The sequence below is a fragment of the Coregonus lavaretus genome (assembly GCF_964263955.1).
Source record: "Coregonus lavaretus genome assembly, contig: HAP1_SCAFFOLD_207, whole genome shotgun sequence".
NCBI classification, from domain to species: Eukaryota; Metazoa; Chordata; class Actinopteri; order Salmoniformes; family Salmonidae; genus Coregonus; species Coregonus lavaretus.
In genome coordinates this window covers 276,624-299,139 of record NW_028162914.1, presented here as the reverse complement: position 1 = coordinate 299,139, position 22,516 = coordinate 276,624, and positions in this window count along the sequence as shown.

The following is a 22,516-nucleotide window of genomic DNA, read 5'->3' as shown; positions in this document are numbered from 1 at the left end:
CTAATTGTAGTTTTTGAAACATGTAGTTTCTGTAGTGTAGTGGTTATCACGTACGCCTCACACGCGAAAGGTCCCAGGTTCAAAACCGGGCGGAAACAGAGATCTCTGAAACAGTAGAGGAGAACATTCCTTTTCATGAGTGCCTCGTTATGGGAATTCATTTAAATGCAAAGAAAATCAGTACAATTCTGTTTACTCCTTGTAGGCTCTTCAACTAGCAGTTTCCGTAGTGTAGCGGTTATCACGTTTGACTCAACCGCTCTAGGTCCCTGTTTCAAAACCGTGCGGAAGCAGAGACATAAAGGAAAACTCTGTGTTTTATGTGCTCCTCATTATGGGAATGCAAATACATGCAAAGAATATAAGTAAAATTCTATATACTCATTGTAGTTTTTTAAACATGTAGTTTCCGTATTGTAGTGGTTATCACGTTCGCCTCACACGCGAAAGGTCCCCGGTTCAAAACCAGGAGGAAACAGAGATCTCTGAAACAGTAGAGGAGAACATTCCTTTTCATGAGTGCCTCGTTATGGGAATTCATTTAAATGCAAAGAAAATCAGTAAAATTCTGTTTACTCCTTGTAGACTCTTCAACTAGCAGTTTCCGTAGTGTAGCGGTTATCACGTTTGACTCAACCGCTCTAGGTCCCTGTTACAAAACCGTGCGGAAGCAGAGACCGCTGACACATACAAGACGTAACAGAAAACTCGGTGTTTTATGTGCTCCTCATTATGGGAAAGCAAATACATGCAAAGAATATAAGTAAAATTCTATATACTCATTGTAGTTTTTTTAACATGTGGTTTCCGTAGTGTAGTGGTTATCACGTTCGCCTCACACGTGAAAGGTCCCCGGTTCAAAACCGGGCGGAAACAGACATCTCTGAAACAGTAGAGGAGAACAATCCTTTTCATGAGTGCCTAGTTATGGGAATTCATTTAAATGCAAAGAAAATCAGTAAAATTATGTTTACTCCTTGTAGACTCTTCAACTAGCAGTTTCCGTAGTGTAGCGGTTATCACGTTTGACTCAACCGCTCTAGGTCCCTGTTTCAAAACCGTGCGGAAGCAGAGACCTCTGAGACATAAAGGAAAACTCTGTGTTTTATGTGCTCCTCATTATGGGAACGCAAATACATGCAAAGAATATAAGTAAAATTCTATATACTAATTGTAGTTTTTGTAACATGTAGTTTACGTAGTGTAGTGGTTATCACGTACGCCTCACAAGCGAAAGGTCCCCGGTTCAAAACCGGGCAGAAACAGAGATCTCTGAAACAGTAGAGGAGAACATTCCCTTTCATGAGTGCCTCGTTATGGGAATTCATTTAAATGCAAAAAAATCAGTACAATTCTGTTTACTCCTTGTAGACTCTTCAACTAGCAGTTTCCGTAGTGTAGCGGTTATCACGTTTGACTCAACCGCTCTAGGTTCCTGTTTCAAAACCGTGCGGAAGCATAGACCTCTGAGACATAAAGGAAAACTCTGTGTTTTATGTGCTCCTCATTATGGGAACGCAAATACATGCAAAGAATATAAGTAAAATTCTATATACTCATTGTAGTTTTTGTAACATGTAGTTTCCGTAGTGTAGTGGTTATCACGTTCGCCTCACACGCGAAAGGTCCCCGGTTCAAAACCGGGCGGAAACAGAGATCTCTGAAACAGTAGAGGAGAACAATCCTTTTCATGAGTGCCTCGTTATGGGAATTCATTTAAATGCAAAGAAAATCAGTACAATTCTGTTTACTCCTTGTAGACTCTTCAACTAGCAGTTTCCTTAGTGTAGCGGTTATCACGTTTGACTCAACCGCTCTAGGTCCCTGTTTCAAAACCGTGCGGAAGCAGAGACCGCTGACACATACAAGACGTAACAGAAAACTCTGTGTTTTATGTGCTCCTCATTATGGGAACGCAAATACATGCAAAGAATATCAGTAAAATTCTATATACTAATTGTAGTTTTTGTAACATGTAGTTTAAGTAGTGTAGTGGTTATCACGTACGCCTCACACGCGAAAGGTCCCCGGTTCAAAACCGGGCGGAAACAGAGATCTCTGAAACAGTAGAGGAGAACATTCCCTTTCATGAGTGCCTCGTTATGGGAATTCATTTAAATGCAAAGAAAATCAGTACAATTCTGTTTACTCCTTGTAGACTCTTCAACTAGCAGTTTCCGTAGTGTAGCGGTTATCACGTTTGACTCAACCGCTCTAGGTTCCTGTTTCAAAACCGTGCGGAAGCAGAGACCGCTGACACATACAACACGTAACAGAAAACTCTGTGTTTTATGTGCTCCTCATTATGGGAACGCAAATACATGCAAAGAATATAAGTAAAATTCTATATACTCATTGTAGTTTTTGTAACATGTAGTTTCAGTAGTGTAGTGGTTATCACGTTCGCCTCACACGCGAAAGGTCCCCGGTTCAAAACCGGGCGGAAACAGAGATCTCTGAAACAGTGGAGGAGAACAATCCTTTTCATGAGTGCCTCGTTATGGGAATTCATTTAAATGCAAAGAAAATCAGTACAATTCTGTTTACTCCTTGTAGACTCTTCAACTAGCAGTTTCCTTAGTGTAGCGGTTATCACGTTTGACTCAACCGCTCTAGGTCCCTGTTTCAAAACCGTGCGGAAGCAGAGACCGCTGACACATACAAGACGTAACAGAAAACTCGGTGTTTTATGTGCTCCTCATTATGGGAACGCAAATAAATGCAAAGAATATAAGTACAATTCTATATACTCTTTGTAGTTTTTTTAACATGTGGTTTCCGTAGTGTAGTGGTTATCACGTTAGCCTCACACGCGAAAGGTCCCCGGTTCAAAACCGGGCGGAAACAGACATCTCTGAAACAGTAGAGGAGAACATTCCTTTTCATGAGTGCCTCGTTATGGGAATTCATTTAAATGCAAAGAAAATCAGTAAAATTCTGTTTACTCCTTGTAGACTCTTCAACTAGCAGTTTCCGTAGTGTAGCGGTTATCACGTTTGACTCAACCGCTCTAGGTCCCTGTTTCAAAACCGTGCGGAAGCTGAGACATAAAGGAAAACTCTGTGTTTTATGTGCTCCTCATTATGGGAATGCAAATACATGCAAAGAATATAAGTAAAATTCTATATACTAATTGTAGTTTTTGAAACATGTAGTTTCTGTAGTGTAGTGGTTATCACGTACGCCTCACACGCGAAAGGTCCCAGGTTCAAAACCGGGCGGAAACAGAGATCTCTGAAACAGTAGAGGAGAACATTCCTTTTCATGAGTGCCTCGTTATGGGAATTCATTTAAATGCAAAGAAAATCAGTACAATTCTGTTTACTCCTTGTAGGCTCTTCAACTAGCAGTTTCCGTAGTGTAGCGGTTATCACGTTTGACTCAACCGCTCTAGGTCCCTGTTTCAAAACCGTGCGGAAGCAGAGACCTCTGAGACATAAAGGAAAACTCTGTGTTTTATGTGCTCCTCATTATGGGAATGCAAATACATGCAAAGAATATAAGTAAAATTCTATATACTCATTGTAGTTTTTTAAACATGTAGTTTCCGTATTGTAGTGGTTATCACGTTCGCCTCACACGCGAAAGGTCCCCGGTTCAAAACCAGGAGGAAACAGAGATCTCTGAAACAGTAGAGGAGAACATTCCTTTTCATGAGTGCGTCGTTATGGGAATTCATTTAAATGCAAAGAAAATCAGTAAAATTCTGTTTACTCCTTGTAGACTCTTCAACTAGCAGTTTCCGTAGTGTAGCGGTTATCACGTTTGACTCAACCGCTCTAGGTCCCTGTTTCAAAACCGTGCGGAAGCAGAGACCTCTGAGACATAAAGGAAAACTCTGTGTTTTATGTGCTCCTCATTATGGGAACGCAAATACATGCAAAGAATATAAGTAAAATTCTATATACTCATTGTAGTTTTTGTAACATGTAGTTTCCGTAGTGTAGTGGTTATCATGTTCGCCTCACACGTGAAAGGTCCCCGGTTCAAAACCGGGCGGAAACAGAGATCTCTGAAACAGTAGAGGAGAACAATCCTTTTCATGAGTGCCTCGTTATGGGAATTCATTTAAATGCAAAGAAAATCAGTACAATTCTGTTTACTCCTTGTAGACTCTTCAACTAGCAGTTTCCTTAGTGTAGCGGTTATCACGTTTGACTCAACCGCTCTAGGTCCCTGTTTCAAAACCGTGCGGAAGCAGAGACCGCTGACACATACAAGACGTAACAGAAAACTCGGTGTTTTATGTGCTCCTCATTATGGGAACGCAAATACATGCAAAGAATATCAGTAAAATTCTATATATTAATTGTAGTTTTTGTAACATGTAGTTTACGTAGTGTAGTGGTTATCACGTACGCCTCACACGCGAAAGGTCCCCGGTTCAAAACCGGGCGGAAACAGAGATCTCTGAAACAGTAGAGGAGAACATTCCCTTTCATGACTGCCTCGTTATGGGAATTCATTTAAATGCAAAGAAAATCAGTACAATTCTGTTTACTCCTTGTAGACTCTTCACCTAGCAGTTTCCGTAGTGTAGCGGTTATCACGTTTGACTCAACCGCTCTAGGTCCCTGTTTCAAAACCGTGCGGAAGCAGAGACCGCTGACACATACAAGACGTAACAGAAAACTCTGTGTTTTATGTGCTCCTCATTATGGGAACGCAAATACATGCAAAGAATATAAGTAAAATTCTATATACTCATTTTAGTTTTTTTAACATGTGGTTTCCGTAGTGTAGTGGTTATCACGTTCGCCTCACATGTGAAAGGTCCCTGGTTCAAAATAGGGCGGAAACAGACATCTCTGAAACAGTAGAGGAGAACATTCCTTTTCATGAGTGCCTCGTTATGGGAATTCATTTAAATGCAAAGAAAATCAGTAAAATTCTGTTTACTCCTTGTAGACTCTTCAACTAGCAGTTTCCGTAGTGTAGCGGTTATCACGTTTGACTCAACCGCTCTAGGTCCCTGTTTCAACACTGTGTGGAAGCAGAGACCTCTGAGACATAAAGGAAAACTCTGTGTTTTATGTGCTCCTCATTATGGTAACGCAAATACATGCAAAGAATATAAGTAAAATTCTATATACTCATTGTAGTTTTTGTAACATGTAGTTTCCGTAGTGTAGTGGTTATCACGTTCGCATCACACGCGAAAGGTCCCCGGTTCAAAACCGGGCGGAAACAGACATCTCTGAAACAGTAGAGGAGAACATTCCTTTTCATGAGTGCCTCGTTATGGGAATTCATTTAAATGCAAAGAAAATCAGTACAATTCTGTTTACTCCTTGTAGACTCTTCAACTAGCAGTTTCCTTAGTGTAGCGGTTATCACGTTTGACTCAACCGCTCTAGGTCCCTGTTTCAAAACCGTGCGGAAGCAGAGACCGCTGACACATACAAGACGTAACAGAAAACTCTGTGTTTTATGTGCTCCTCATTATGGGAACGCAAATACATGCAAAGAATATCAGTAAAATTCTATATACTAATTGTAGTTTTTGTAACATGTAGTTTAAGTAGTGTAGTGGTTATCACGTACGCCTCACACGCGAAAGGTCCCCGGTTCAAAACCGGGCGGAAACAGAGATCTCTGAAACAGTAGAGGAGAACATTCCCTTTCATGAGTGCCTCGTTATGGGAATTCATTTAAATGCAAAGAAAATCAGTACAATTCTGTTTACTCCTTGTAGACTCTTCAACTAGCAGTTTCCGTAGTGTAGCGGTTATCACGTTTGACTCAACCGCTCTAGGTTCCTGTTTCAAAACCGTGCGGAAGCAGAGACCGCTGACACATACAACACGTAACAGAAAACTCTGTGTTTTATGTGCTCCTCATTATGGGAACGCAAATACATGCAAAGAATATAAGTAAAATTCTATATACTCATTGTAGTTTTTGTAACATGTAGTTTCAGTAGTGTAGTGGTTATCACGTTCGCCTCACACGCGAAAGGTCCCCGGTTCAAAACCGGGCGGAAACAGAGATCTCTGAAACAGTGGAGGAGAACAATCCTTTTCATGAGTGCCTCGTTATGGGAATTCATTTAAATGCAAAGAAAATCAGTACAATTCTGTTTACTCCTTGTAGACTCTTCAACTAGCAGTTTCCTTAGTGTAGCGGTTATCACGTTTGACTCAACCGCTCTAGGTCCCTGTTTCAAAACCGTGCGGAAGCAGAGACCGCTGACACATACAAGACGTAACAGAAAACTCGGTGTTTTATGTGCTCCTCATTATGGGAACGCAAATAAATGCAAAGAATATAAGTACAATTCTATATACTCTTTGTAGTTTTTTTAACATGTGGTTTCCGTAGTGTAGTGGTTATCACGTTAGCCTCACACGCGAAAGGTCCCCGGTTCAAAACCGGGCGGAAACAGACATCTCTGAAACAGTAGAGGAGAACATTCCTTTTCATGAGTGCCTCGTTATGGGAATTCATTTAAATGCAAAGAAAATCAGTAAAATTCTGTTTACTCCTTGTAGACTCTTCAACTAGCAGTTTCCGTAGTGTAGCGGTTATCACGTTTGACTCAACCGCTCTAGGTCCCTGTTTCAAAACCGTGCGGAAGCTGAGACATAAAGGAAAACTCTGTGTTTTATGTGCTCCTCATTATGGGAATGCAAATACATGCAAAGAATATAAGTAAAATTCTATATACTAATTGTAGTTTTTGAAACATGTAGTTTCTGTAGTGTAGTGGTTATCACGTACGCCTCACACGCGAAAGGTCCCAGGTTCAAAACCGGGCGGAAACAGAGATCTCTGAAACAGTAGAGGAGAACATTCCTTTTCATGAGTGCCTCGTTATGGGAATTCATTTAAATGCAAAGAAAATCAGTACAATTCTGTTTACTCCTTGTAGGCTCTTCAACTAGCAGTTTCCGTAGTGTAGCGGTTATCACGTTTGACTCAACCGCTCTAGGTCCCTGTTTCAAAACCGTGCGGAAGCAGAGACCTCTGAGACATAAAGGAAAACTCTGTGTTTTATGTGCTCCTCATTATGGGAATGCAAATACATGCAAAGAATATAAGTAAAATTCTATATACTCATTGTAGTTTTTTAAACATGTAGTTTCCGTATTGTAGTGGTTATCACGTTCGCCTCACACGCGAAAGGTCCCCGGTTCAAAACCAGGAGGAAACAGAGATCTCTGAAACAGTAGAGGAGAACATTCCTTTTCATGAGTGCCTCGTTATGGGAATTCATTTAAATGCAAAGAAAATCAGTAAAATTCTGTTTACTCCTTGTAGACTCTTCAACTAGCAGTTTCCGTAGTGTAGCGGTTATCACGTTTGACTCAACCGCTCTAGGTCCCTGTTTCAAAACCGTGCGGAAGCAGAGACCTCTGAGACATAAAGGAAAACTCTGTGTTTTATGTGCTCCTCATTATGGGAACGCAAATACATGCAAAGAATATAAGTACAATTCTATATACTCATTGTAGTTTTTTTAACATCAGGTTTCCGTAGTGTAGTGGTTATCACGTTCGCCTCACACGCGAAAGGTCCCCGGTTCAAAACCGGGCGGAAACAGACATCTCTGAAACAGTAGAGGAGAACATTCCTTTTCATGAGTGCCTCGTTATGGGAATTCATTTAAATGCAAAGAAAATCAGTACAATTCTGTTTACTCCTTGTAGACTCTTCAACTAGCAGTTTCCGTAGTGTAGCGGTTATCACGTTTGACTCAACCGCTCTAGGTCCCTGTTTCAAAACCGTGCGGAAGCAGAGACCTCTGAGACATAAAGGAAAACTCTGTGTTTTATGTGCTCCTCATTATGGGAACGCAAATACATGCAAAGAATATAAGTAAAATTCTATATACTCATTGTAGTTTTTGTAACATGTAGTTTCCGTAGTGTAGTGGTTATCATGTTCGCCTCACACGCGAAAGGTCCCCGGTTCAAAACCGGGCGGAAACAGAGATCTCTGAAACAGTAGAGGAGAACAATCCTTTTCATGAGTGCCTCGTTATGGGAATTCATTTAAATGCAAAGAAAATCAGTACAATTCTGTTTACTCCTTGTAGACTCTTCAACTAGCAGTTTCCTTAGTGTAGCGGTTATCACGTTTGACTCAACCGCTCTAGGTCCCTGTTTCAAAACCGTGCGGAAGCAGAGACCGCTGACACATACAAGACGTAACAGAAAACTCGGTGTTTTATGTGCTCCTCATTATGGGAACGCAAATACATGCAAAGAATATCAGTAAAATTCTATATACTAATTGTAGTTTTTGTAACATGTAGTTTACGTAGTGTAGTGGTTATCACGTACGCCTCACACGCGAAAGGTCCCCGGTTCAAAACCGGGCGGAAACAGAGATCTCTGAAACAGTAGAGGAGAACATTCCCTTTCATGACTGCCTCGTTATGGGAATTCATTTAAATGCAAAGAAAATCAGTACAATTCTGTTTACTCCTTGTAGACTCTTCACCTAGTAGTTTCCGTAGTGTAGCGGTTATCACGTTTGACTCAACCGCTCTAGGTCCCTGTTTCAAAACCGTGCGGAAGCAGAGACCGCTGACACATACAAGACGTAACAGAAAACTCTGTGTTTTATGTGCTCCTCATTATGGGAACGCAAATACATGCAAAGAATATAAGTAAAATTCTATATACTCATTTTAGTTTTTTTAACATGTGGTTTCTGTAGTGTAGTGGTTATCACGTTCGCCTCACATGTGAAAGGTCCCTGGTTCAAAATAGGGCGGAAACAGACATCTCTGAAACAGTAGAGGAGAACATTCCTTTTCATGAGTGCCTCGTTATGGGAATTCATTTAAATGCAAAGAAAATCAGTAAAATTCTGTTTACTCCTTGTAGACTCTTCAACTAGCAGTTTCCGTAGTGTAGCGGTTATCACGTTTGACTCAACCGCTCTAGGTCCCTGTTTCAACACTGTGTGGAAGCAGAGACCTCTGAGACATAAATGAAAACTCTGTGTTTTATGTGCTCCTCATTATGGTAACGCAAATACATGCAAAGAATATAAGTAAAATTCTATATACTCATTGTAGTTTTTGTAACATGTAGTTTCCGTAGTGTAGTGGTTATCACGTTCGCATCACACGCGAAAGGTCCCCGGTTCAAAACCGGGCGGAAACAGACATCTCTGAAACAGTAGAGGAGAACATTCCTTTTCATGAGTGCCTCGTTATGGGAATTCATTTAAATGCAAAGAAAATTAGTACAATTCTGTTTACTCCTTGTAGACTCTTCAACTAGCAGTTTCCGTAGTGTAGCGGTGATCACGTTTGACTCAACCGCTCTAGGTCCCTGTTTCAAAACCGTGCGGAAGCAGAGACCGCTGACACATACAAGACGTAACAGAAAACTCGGTGTTTTATGTGCTCCTCATTATGGGAACGCAAATAAATGCAAAGAATATAAGTACAATTCTATATACTCTTTGTAGTTTTTTTAACATGTGGTTTCCGTAGTGTAGTGGTTATCACGTTAGCCTCACACGCGAAAGGTCCCCGGTTCAAAACCGGGCGGAAACAGACATCTCTGAAACAGTAGAGGAGAACATTCCTTTTCATGAGTGCCTCGTTATGGGAATTCATTTAAATGCAAAGAAAATCAGTAAAATTCTGTTTACTCCTTGTAGACTCTTCAACTAGCAGTTTCCGTAGTGTAGCGGTTATCACGTTTGACTCAACCGCTCTAGGTCCCTGTTTCAAAACCGTGCGGAAGCTGAGACATAAAGGAAAACTCTGTGTTTTATGTGCTCCTCATTATGGGAATGCAAATACATGCAAAGAATATAAGTAAAATTCTATATACTAATTGTAGTTTTTGAAACATGTAGTTTCTGTAGTGTAGTGGTTATCACGTACGCCTCACACGCGAAAGGTCCCAGGTTCAAAACCGGGCGGAAACAGAGATCTCTGAAACAGTAGAGGAGAACATTCCTTTTCATGAGTGCCTCGTTATGGGAATTCATTTAAATGCAAAGAAAATCAGTACAATTCTGTTTACTCCTTGTAGGCTCTTCAACTAGCAGTTTCCGTAGTGTAGCGGTTATCACGTTTGACTCAACCGCTCTAGGTCCCTGTTTCAACACTGTGTGGAAGCAGAGACCTCTGAGACATAAATGAAAACTCTGTGTTTTATGTGCTCCTCATTATGGTAACGCAAATACATGCAAAGAATATAAGTAAAATTCTATATACTCATTGTAGTTTTTGTAACATGTAGTTTCCGTAGTGTAGTGGTTATCACGTTCGCATCACACGCGAAAGGTCCCCGGTTCAAAACCGGGCGGAAACAGACATCTCTGAAACAGTAGAGGAGAACATTCCTTTTCATGAGTGCCTCGTTATGGGAATTCATTTAAATGCAAAGAAAATTAGTACAATTCTGTTTACTCCTTGTAGACTCTTCAACTAGCAGTTTCCGTAGTGTAGCGGTGATCACGTTTGACTCAACCGCTCTAGGTCCCTGTTTCAAAACCGTGCGGAAGCAGAGACCGCTGACACATACAAGACGTAACAGAAAACTCGGTGTTTTATGTGCTCCTCATTATGGGAACGCAAATAAATGCAAAGAATATAAGTACAATTCTATATACTCTTTGTAGTTTTTTTAACATGTGGTTTCCGTAGTGTAGTGGTTATCACGTTAGCCTCACACGCGAAAGGTCCCCGGTTCAAAACCGGGCGGAAACAGACATCTCTGAAACAGTAGAGGAGAACATTCCTTTTCATGAGTGCCTCGTTATGGGAATTCATTTAAATGCAAAGAAAATCAGTAAAATTCTGTTTACTCCTTGTAGACTCTTCAACTAGCAGTTTCCGTAGTGTAGCGGTTATCACGTTTGACTCAACCGCTCTAGGTCCCTGTTTCAAAACCGTGCGGAAGCTGAGACATAAAGGAAAACTCTGTGTTTTATGTGCTCCTCATTATGGGAATGCAAATACATGCAAAGAATATAAGTAAAATTCTATATACTAATTGTAGTTTTTGAAACATGTAGTTTCTGTAGTGTAGTGGTTATCACGTACGCCTCACACGCGAAAGGTCCCAGGTTCAAAACCGGGCGGAAACAGAGATCTCTGAAACAGTAGAGGAGAACATTCCTTTTCATGAGTGCCTCGTTATGGGAATTCATTTAAATGCAAAGAAAATCAGTACAATTCTGTTTACTCCTTGTAGGCTCTTCAACTAGCAGTTTCCGTAGTGTAGCGGTTATCACGTTTGACTCAACCGCTCTAGGTCCCTGTTTCAAAACCGTGCGGAAGCAGAGACCTCTGAGACATAAAGGAAAACTCTGTGTTTTATGTGCTCCTCATTATGGGAATGCAAATACATGCAAAGAATATAAGTAAAATTCTATATACTCATTGTAGTTTTTTAAACATGTAGTTTCCGTATTGTAGTGGTTATCACGTTCGCCTCACACGCGAAAGGTCCCCGGTTCAAAACCAGGAGGAAACAGAGATCTCTGAAACAGTAGAGGAGAACATTCCTTTTCATGAGTGCCTCGTTATGGGAATTCATTTAAATGCAAAGAAAATCAGTAAAATTCTGTTTACTCCTTGTAGACTCTTCAACTAGCAGTTTCCGTAGTGTAGCGGTTATCACGTTTGACTCAACCGCTCTAGGTCCCTGTTACAAAACCGTGCGGAAGCAGAGACCGCTGACACATACAAGACGTAACAGAAAACTCGGTGTTTTATGTGCTCCTCATTATGGGAAAGCAAATACATGCAAAGAATATAAGTAAAATTCTATATACTCATTGTAGTTTTTTTAACATGTGGTTTCCGTAGTGTAGTGGTTATCACGTTCGCCTCACACGTGAAAGGTCCCCGGTTCAAAACCGGGCGGAAACAGACATCTCTGAAACAGTAGAGGAGAACATTCCTTTTCATGAGTGCCTCGTTATGGGAATTCATTTAAATGCAAAGAAAATCAGTAAAATTATGTTTACTCCTTGTAGACTCTTCAACTAGCAGTTTCCGTAGTGTAGAGGTTATCACGTCTGACTCAACCGCTCTAGGTCCCTGTTTCAAAACCGTGCGGAAGCTGAGACATAAAGGAAAACTCTGTGTTTTATGTGCTCCTCATTATGGGAATGCAAATACATGCAAAGAATATAAGTAAAATTCTATATACTAATTGTAGTTTTTGAAACATGTAGTTTCTGTAGTGTAGTGGTTATCACGTACGCCTCACACGCGAAAGGTCCCAGGTTCAAAACCGGGCGGAAACAGAGATCTCTGAAACAGTAGAGGAGAACATTCCTTTTCATGAGTGCCTCGTTATGGGAATTCATTTAAATGCAAAGAAAATCAGTACAATTCTGTTTACTCCATGTAGGCTCTTCAACTAGCAGTTTCCGTAGTGTAGCGGTTATCACGTTTGACTCAACCGCTCTAGGTCCCTGTTTCAAAACCGTGCGGAAGCAGAGACCTCTGAGACATAAAGGAAAACTCTGTGTTTTATGTGCTCCTCATTATGGGAATGCAAATACATGCAAAGAATATAAGTAAAATTCTATATACTCATTGTAGTTTTTTAAACATGTAGTTTCCGTATTGTAGTGGTTATCACGTTCGCCTCACACGCGAAAGGTCCCCGGTTCAAAACCAGGAGGAAACAGAGATCTCTGAAACAGTAGAGGAGAACATTCCTTTTCATGAGTGCCTCGTTATGGGAATTCATTTAAATGCAAAGAAAATCAGTAAAATTCTGTTTACTCCTTGTAGACTCTTCAACTAGCAGTTTCCGTAGTGTAGCGGTTATCACGTTTGACTCAACCGCTCTAGGTCCCTGTTACAAAACCGTGCGGAAGCAGAGACCGCTGACACATACAAGACGTAACAGAAAACTCGGTGTTTTATGTGCTCCTCATTATGGGAAAGCAAATACATGCAAAGAATATAAGTAAAATTCTATATACTCATTGTAGTTTTTTTAACATGTGGTTTCCGTAGTGTAGTGGTTATCACGTTCGCCTCACACGTGAAAGGTCCCCGGTTCAAAACCGGGCGGAAACAGACATCTCTGAAACAGTAGAGGAGAACGTTCCTTTTCATGAGTGCCTCGTTATGGGAATTCATTTAAATGCAAAGAAAATCAGTAAAATTATGTTTACTCCTTGTAGACTCTTCAACTAGCAGTTTCCGTAGTGTAGCGGTTATCACGTTTGACTCAACCGCTCTAGGTCCCTGTTTCAAAACCGTGCGGAAGCAGAGACCTCTGAGACATAAAGGAAAACTCTGTGTTTTATGTGCTCCTCATTATGGGAACGCAAATACATGCAAAGAATATAAGTAAAATTCTATATACTAATTGTAGTTTTTGTAACATGTAGTTTACGTAGTGTAGTGGTTATCACGTACGCCTCACACGCGAAAGGTCCCCGGTTCAAAACTGGGCAGAAACAGAGATCTCTGAAACAGTAGAGGAGAACATTCCCTTTCATGAGTGCCTCGTTATGGGAATTCATTTAAATGCAAAAAAATCAGTACAATTCTGTTTACTCCTTGTAGACTCTTCAACTAGCAGTTTCCGTAGTGTAGCGGTTATCACGTTTGACTCAACCGCTCTAGGTTCCTGTTTCAAAACCGTGCGGAAGCAGAGACCTCTGAGACATAAAGGAAAACTCTGTGTTTTATGTGCTCCTCATTATGGGAACGCAAATACATGCAACGAATATAAGTAAAATTCTATATACTCATTGTAGTTTTTGTAACATGTAGTTTCCGTAGTGTAGTGGTTATCACGTTCGCCTCACACGCGAAAGGTCCCCGGTTCAAAACCGGGTGGAAACAGAGATCTCTGAAACAGTAGAGGAGAACAATCCTTTTCATGAGTGCCTCGTTATGGGAATTCATTTAAATGCAAAGAAAATCAGTACAATTCTGTTTACTCCTTGTAGACTCTTCAACTAGCAGTTTCCTTAGTGTAGCGGTTATCACGTTTGACTCAACCGCTCTAGGTCCCTGTTTCAAAACCGTGCGGAAGCAGAGACCGCTGACACATACAAGACGTAACAGAAAACTCGGTGTTTTATGTGCTCCTCATTATGGGAACGCAAATACATGCAAAGAATATCAGTAAAATTCTATATACTAATTGTAGTTTTTGTAACATGTAGTTTACGTAGTGTAGTGGTTATCACGTACGCCTCACACGCGAAAGGTCCCCGGTTCAAAACCGGGCGGAAACAGAGATCTCTGAAACAGTAGAGGAGAACATTCCCTTTCATGAGTGCCTCATTATGGGAATTCATTTAAATGCAAAGAAAATCAGTACAATTCTGTTTACTCCTTGTAGACTCTTCAACTAGCAGTTTCCTTAGTGTAGCGGTTATCACGTTTGACTCAACCGCTCTAGGTCCCTGTTTCAAAACCGTGCGGAAGCAGAGACCGCTGACACATACAAGACGTAACAGAAAACTCGGTGTTTTATGTGCTCCTCATTATGGGAACGCAAATACATGCAAAGAATATCAGTAAAATTCTATATACTCATTGTAGTTTTTTTAACATGTGGTTTCCGTAGTGTAGTGGTTATCACGTTCGCCTCACATGTGAAAGGTCCCCGGTTCAAAACCAGGCGGAAACAGACATCTCTGAAACAGTAGAGGAGAACATTCCTTTTCATGAGTGCCTCGTTATGGGAATTCATTTAAATGCAAAGAAAATCAGTAAAATTATGTTTACTCCTTGTAGACTCTTCAACTAGCAGTTTCCGTAGTGTAGCGGTTATCACGTTTGACTCAACCGCTCTAGGTCCCTGTTTCAAAACCGTGCGGAAGCAGAGACCTCTGAGACATAAAGGAAAACTCTGTGTTTTATGTGCTCCTCATTATGGGAACGCAAATACATGCAAAGAATATAAGTAAAATTCTATATACTAATTGTAGTTTTTGTAACATGTAGTTTACGTAGTGTAGTGGTTATCACGTACGCCTCACACGCGAAAGGTCCCTGGTTCAAAACCGGGCGGAAACAGAGATCTCTGAAACAGTAGAGGAGAACATTCCCTTTCATGAGTGCCTCGTTATGGGAATTCATTTAAATGCAAAGAAAATCAGTACAATTCTGTTTACTCCTTGTAGACTCTTAAACTAGCAGTTTCCGTAGTGTAGCGGTTATCACGTTTGACTCAACCGCTCTAGGTTCCTGTTTCAAAACCGTGCGGAAGCAGAGACCGCTGACACATACAACACGTAACAGAAAACTCGGTGTTTTATGTGCTCCTCATTATGGGAACGCAAATACATGCAAAGAATATAAGTACAATTCTATATACTCATTGTAGTTTTTTTAACATCAGGTTGCCGTAGTGTAGTGGTTATCACGTTCGCCTCACACGCGAAAGGTCCCCGGTTCAAAACCGGGCGGAAACAGACATCTCTGAAACAGTAGAGGAGAACATTCCTTTTCATGAGTGCCTCGTTATGGGAATTCATTTAAATGCAAAGAAAATCAGTACAATTCTGTTTACTCCTTGTAGACTCTTCAACTAGCAGTTTCCGTAGTGTAGCGGTTATCACGTTTGACTCAACCGCTCTAGGTCCCTGTTTCAAAACCGTGCGGAAGCAGAGACCTCTGAGACATAAAGGAAAACTCTGTGTTTTATGTGCTCCTCATTATGGGAACGCAAATACATGCAAAGAATATAAGTACAATTCTATATACTCATTGTAGTTTTTTTAACATCAGGTTTCTGTAGTGTAGTGGTTATCACGTTCGCCTCACACACGAAAGGTCCCCGGTTCAAAACCGGGTGGAAACAGACATCTCTGAAACAGTAGAGGAGAACATCCCTTTTCATGAGTGCCTCGTTATGGGAATTCATTTAAATGCAAAGAAAATCAGTACAATTCTGTTTACTCCTTGTAGACTCTTCAACTAGCAGTTTCCGTAGTGTAGCGGTTATCACGTTTGACTCAACCGCTCTAGGTCCCTGTTTCAAAACCGTGCGGAAGCAGAGACCTCTGAGACATAAAGGAAAACTCTGTGTTTTATGTGCTCCTCATTATGGGAACGCAAATACATGCAAAGAATATCAGTAAAATTCTATATACTCATTGTAGTTCTTCTTGTAGTTTCCGTAGTGTAGTGGTTATCACGTTCGCCTCACATGCGAAAGGTCCCCAGTTCAAAACCGGGCGGAAACAGAGATCTCTGAAACAGTAGCGGAGCACAATCCTTTTCATGAGTGCCTCGTTATGGGAATTCATTTAAATGCAAAGAAAATCTGTAAAATTCTGTTTACTCCTTGTAGACTCTTCAACTAGCAGTTTCCGTAGTGTAGCGGTTATCACGTTTGACTCAACCGCTCTAGGTCCCTGTTTCAAAACCGTGCGGAAGCAGAGACCGCTGACACATACAAGACGTAACAGAAAACTCGGTGTTTTATGTGCTCCTCATTATGGGAACGCAAATACATGCAACGAATATAAGTAAAATTCTATATACTCATTGTAGTTTTTTTAACATGTGGTTTCCGTAGTGTAGTGGTTATCACGTTCGCCTCACACGCGAAAGGTCCCCGGTTCAAAACTGGGCGGAAACAGACATCTCTGAAACAGTAGAGGAGAACATTCCTTTTCATGAGTGCCTCGTTATGGGAATTCATTTAAATGCAAAGAAAATCAGTACAATTCTGTTTACTCCTTGTAGACTCTTCAACTAGCAGTTTCCGTAGTGTAGCGGTGATCACGTTTGACTCAACCGCTCTAGGTCCCTGTTTCAAAACCGTGCGGAAGCAGAGACCGCTGACACATACAAGACGTAACAGAAAACTCGGTGTTTTATGTGCTCCTCATTATGGGAACGCAAATACATGCAAAGAATATCAGTAAAATTCTATATACTCATTGTAGTTTTTTTAACATGTGGTTTCCGTAGTGTAGTGGTTATCACGTTCGCCTCACATGTGAAAGGTCCCCGGTTCAAAACCAGGCGGAAACAGACATCTCTGAAACAGTAGAGGAGAACATTCCTTTTCATGAGTGCCTCGTTATGGGAATTCATTTAAATGCAAAGAAAATCAGTAAAATTATGTTTACTCCTTGTAGACTCTTCAACTAGCAGTTTCCGTAGTGTAGCGGTTATCACGTTTGACTCAACCGCTCTAGGTCCCTGTTTCAAAACCGTGCGGAAGCAGAGACCTCTGAGACATAAAGGAAAACTCTGTGTTTTATGTGCTCCTCATTATGGGAACGCAAATACATGCAAAGAATATAAGTAAAATTCTATATACTAATTGTAGTTTTTGTAACATGTAGTTTACGTAGTGTAGTGGTTATCACGTACGCCTCACACGCGAAAGGTCCCTGGTTCAAAACCGGGCGGAAACAGAGATCTCTGAAACAGTAGAGGAGAACATTCCCTTTCATGAGTGCCTCGTTATGGGAATTCATTTAAATGCAAAGAAAATCAGTACAATTCTGTTTACTCCTTGTAGACTCTTAAACTAGCAGTTTCCGTAGTGTAGCGGTTATCACGTTTGACTCAACCGCTCTAGGTTCCTGTTTCAAAACCGTGCGGAAGCAGAGACCGCTGACACATACAACACGTAACAGAAAACTCGGTGTTTTATGTGCTCCTCATTATGGGAACGCAAATACATGCAAAGAATATAAGTACAATTCTATATACTCATTGTAGTTTTTTTAACATCAGGTTGCCGTAGTGTAGTGGTTATCACGTTCGCCTCACACGCGAAAGGTCCCCGGTTCAAAACCGGGCGGAAACAGACATCTCTGAAACAGTAGAGGAGAACATTCCTTTTCATGAGTGCCTCGTTATGGGAATTCATTTAAATGCAAAGAAAATCAGTACAATTCTGTTTACTCCTTGTAGACTCTTCAACTAGCAGTTTCCGTAGTGTAGCGGTTATCACGTTTGACTCAACCGCTCTAGGTCCCTGTTTCAAAACCGTGCGGAAGCAGAGACCTCTGAGACATAAAGGAAAACTCTGTGTTTTATGTGCTCCTCATTATGGGAACGCAAATACATGCAAAGAATATAAGTACAATTCTATATACTCATTGTAGTTTTTTTAACATCAGGTTTCTGTAGTGTAGTGGTTATCACGTTCGCCTCACACACGAAAGGTCCCCGGTTCAAAACCGGGTGGAAACAGACATCTCTGAAACAGTAGAGGAGAACATCCCTTTTCATGAGTGCCTCGTTATGGGAATTCATTTAAATGCAAAGAAAATCAGTACAATTCTGTTTACTCCTTGTAGACTCTTCAACTAGCAGTTTCCGTAGTGTAGCGGTTATCACGTTTGACTCAACCGCTCTAGGTCCCTGTTTCAAAACCGTGCGGAAGCAGAGACCTCTGAGACATAAAGGAAAACTCTGTGTTTTATGTGCTCCTCATTATGGGAACGCAAATACATGCAAAGAATATCAGTAAAATTCTATATACTCATTGTAGTTCTTCTTGTAGTTTCCGTAGTGTAGTGGTTATCACGTTCGCCTCACATGCGAAAGGTCCCCAGTTCAAAACCGGGCGGAAACAGAGATCTCTGAAACAGTAGCGGAGAACAATCCTTTTCATGAGTGCCTCGTTATGGGAATTCATTTAAATGCAAAGAAAATCTGTAAAATTCTGTTTACTCCTTGTAGACTCTTCAACTAGCAGTTTCCGTAGTGTAGCGGTTATCACGTTTGACTCAACCGCTCTAGGTCCCTGTTTCAAAACCGTGCGGAAGCAGAGACCGCTGACACATACAAGACGTAACAGAAAACTCGGTGTTTTATGTGCTCCTCATTATGGGAACGCAAATACATGCAACGAATATAAGTAAAATTCTATATACTCATTGTAGTTTTTTTAACATGTGGTTTCCGTAGTGTAGTGGTTATCACGTTCGCCTCACACGCGAAAGGTCCCCGGTTCAAAACTGGGCGGAAACAGACATCTCTGAAACAGTAGAGGAGAACATTCCTTTTCATGAGTGCCTCGTTATGGGAATTCATTTAAATGCAAAGAAAATCAGTACAATTCTGTTTACTCCTTGTAGACTCTTCAACTAGCAGTTTCCGTAGTGTAGCGGTGATCACGTTTGACTCAACCGCTCTAGGTCCCTGTTTCAAAACCGTGCGGAAGCAGAGACCGCTGACACATACAAGACGTAACAGAAAACTCGGTGTTTTATGTGCTCCTCATTATGGGAACGCAAATACATGCAACGAATATAAGTAAAATTCTATATACTCATTTTAGTTTTTTTTAACATGTGGTTTCCGTAGTGTAGTGGTTATCACGTTCGCCTCACACGCGAAAGGTCCCCGGTTCAAAACCGGGCGGAAACAGACATCTCTGAAACAGTAGAGGAGAACATTCCTTTTCATGAGTGCCTCGTTATGGGAATTCATTTAAATGCAAAGAAAATCAGTACAATTCTGTTTACTCCTTGTAGACTCTTCAACTAGCAGTTTCCGTAGTGTAGCGGTTATCACGTTTGACTCAACCGCTCTAGGTCCCTGTTTCAAAACCGTGCGGAAGCAGAGACCTCTGAGACATAAAGGAAAACTCTGTGTTTTATGTGCTCCTCATTATGGGAACGCAAATACATGCAAAGAATATAAGTAAAATTCTATATACTCATTGTAGTTTTTGTAACATGTAGTTTCCGTAGTGTAGTGGTTATCATGTTCGCCTCACACGCGAAAGGTCCCCGGTTCAAAACCGGGCGGAAACAGAGATCTCTGAAACAGTAGAGGAGAACAATCCTTTTCATGAGTGCCTCGTTATGGGAATTCATTTAAATGCAAAGAAAATCAGTACAATTCTGTTTACTCCTTGTAGACTCTTCAACTAGCAGTTTCCTTAGTGTAGCGGTTATCACGTTTGACTCAACCGCTCTAGGTCCCTGTTTCAAAACCGTGCGGAAGCAGAGACCGCTGACACATACAAGACGTAACAGAAAACTCGGTGTTTTATGTGCTCCTCATTATGGGAACGCAAATACATGCAAAGAATATCAGTAAAATTCTATATACTAATTGTAGTTTTTGTAACATGTAGTTTACGTAGTGTAGTGGTTATCACGTACGCCTCACACGCGAAAGGTCCCAGGTTCAAAACCGGGCGGAAACAGAGATCTCTGAAACAGTAGAGGAGAACATTCCCTTTCATGAGTGCCTCGTTATGGGAATTCATTTAAATGCAAAGAAAATCAGTACAATTCTGTTTACTCCTTGTAGACTCTTCACCTAGCAGTTTCCGTAGTGTAGCGGTTATCACGTTTGACTCAACCGCTCTAGGTTCCTGTTTCCAAACCGTGCGGAAGCAGAGACCGCTGACACATACAACATGTAACAGAAAACTCGGTGTTTTATGTGCTCCTCATTATGGGAACGCAAATACATGCAAAGAATATAAGTACAATTCTATATACTCATTGTAGTTTTTTTAACATCAGGTTTCTGTAGTGTAGTGGTTATCACGTTCGCCTCACACGCGAAAGGTCCCCGGTTCAAAACCGGGTGGAAACAGACATCTCTGAAACAGTAGAGGAGAACATCCCTTTTCATGAGTGCCTCGTTATGGGAATTCATTTAAATGCAAAGAAAATCAGTACAATTCTGTTTACTCCTTGTAGACTCTTCAACTAGCAGTTTCCGTAGTGTAGCGGTTATCACGTTTGACTCAACCGCTCTAGGTCCCTGTTTCAAAACCGTGCGGAAGCAGAGACCTCTGAGACATAAAGGAAAACTCTGTGTTTTATGTGCTCCTCATTATGGGAACGCAAATACATGCAAAGAATATCAGTAAAATTCTATATACTCATTGTAGTTTTTCTTGTAGTTTCCGTAGTGTAGTGGTTATCACGTTCGCCTCACATGCGAAAGGTCCCCAGTTCAAAACCGGGCGGAAACAGAGATCTCTGAAACAGTAGCGGAGAACAATCCTTTTCATGAGTGCCTCGTTATGGGAATTCATTTAAATGCAAAGAAAATCTGTAAAATTCTGTTTACTCCTTGTAGACTCTTCAACTAGCAGTTTCCGTAGTGTAGCGGTTATCACGTTTGACTCAACCGCTCTAGGTCCCTGTTTCAAAACCGTGCGGAAGCAGAGACCGCTGACACATACAAGACGTAACAGAAAACTCGGTGTTTTATGTGCTCCTCATTATGGGAACGCAAATACATGCAACGAATATAAGTAAAATTCTATATACTCATTGTAGTTTTTTTAACATGTGGTTTCCGTAGTGTAGTGGTTATCACTTTCGCCTCACACGCGAAAGGTCCCCGGTTCAAAACTGGGCGGAAACAGACATCTCTGAAACAGTAGAGGAGAACATTCCTTTTCATGAGTGCCTCGTTATGGGAATTCATTTAAATGCAAAGAAAATCAGTACAATTCTGTTTACTCCTTGTAGACTCTTCAACTAGCAGTTTCCGTAGTGTAGCGGTGATCACGTTTGACTCAACCGCTCTAGGTCCCTGTTTCAAAACCGTGCGGAAGCAGAGACCGCTGACACATACAAGACGTAACAGAAAACTCTGTGTTTTATGTGCTCCTCATTATGGGAACGCAAATACATGCAAAGAATATAAGTAAAATTCTATATACTCATTGTAGTTTTTGAAACATGTAGTTTCCGTAGTGTAGTGGTTATCATGTTCGCCTCACACGCGAAAGGTCCCCGGTTCAAAACCGGGCGGAAACAGAGATCTCTGAAACAGTAGAGGAGAACAATCCTTTTCATGAGTGCCTCGTTATGGGAATTCATTTAAATGCAAAGAAAATCAGTACAATTCTGTTTACTCCTTGTAGACTCTTCAACTAGCAGTTTCCTTAGTGTAGCGGTTATCACGTTTGACTCAACCGCTCTAGGTCCCTGTTTCAAAACCGTGCGGAAGCAGAGACCGCTGACACATACAAGACGTAACAGAAAACTCGGTGTTTTATGTGCTCCTCATTATGGGAACGCAAATACATGCAAAGAATATCAGTAAAATTCTATATACTAATTGTAGTTTTTGTAACATGTAGTTTACGTAGTGTAGTGGTTATCACGTACGCCTCACACGCGAAAGGTCCCAGGTTCAAAACCGGGCGGAAACAGAGATCTCTGAAACAGTAGAGGAGAACATTCCCTTTCATGAGTGCCTCGTTATGGGAATTCATTTAAATGCAAAGAAAATCAGTACAATTCTGTTTACTCCTTGTAGACTCTTCACCTAGCAGTTTCCGTAGTGTAGCGGTTATCACGTTTGACTCAACCGCTCTAGGTTCCTGTTTCCAAACCGTGCGGAAGCAGAGACCGCTGACACATACAACATGTAACAGAAAACTCGGTGTTTTATGTGCTCCTCATTATGGGAACGCAAATACATGCAAAGAATATAAGTACAATTCTATATACTCATTGTAGTTTTTTTAACATCAGGTTTCTGTAGTGTAGTGGTTATCACGTTCGCCTCACACGCGAAAGGTCCCCGGTTCAAAACCAGGTGGAAACAGACATCTCTGAAACAGTAGAGGAGAACATCCCTTTTCATGAGTGCCTCGTT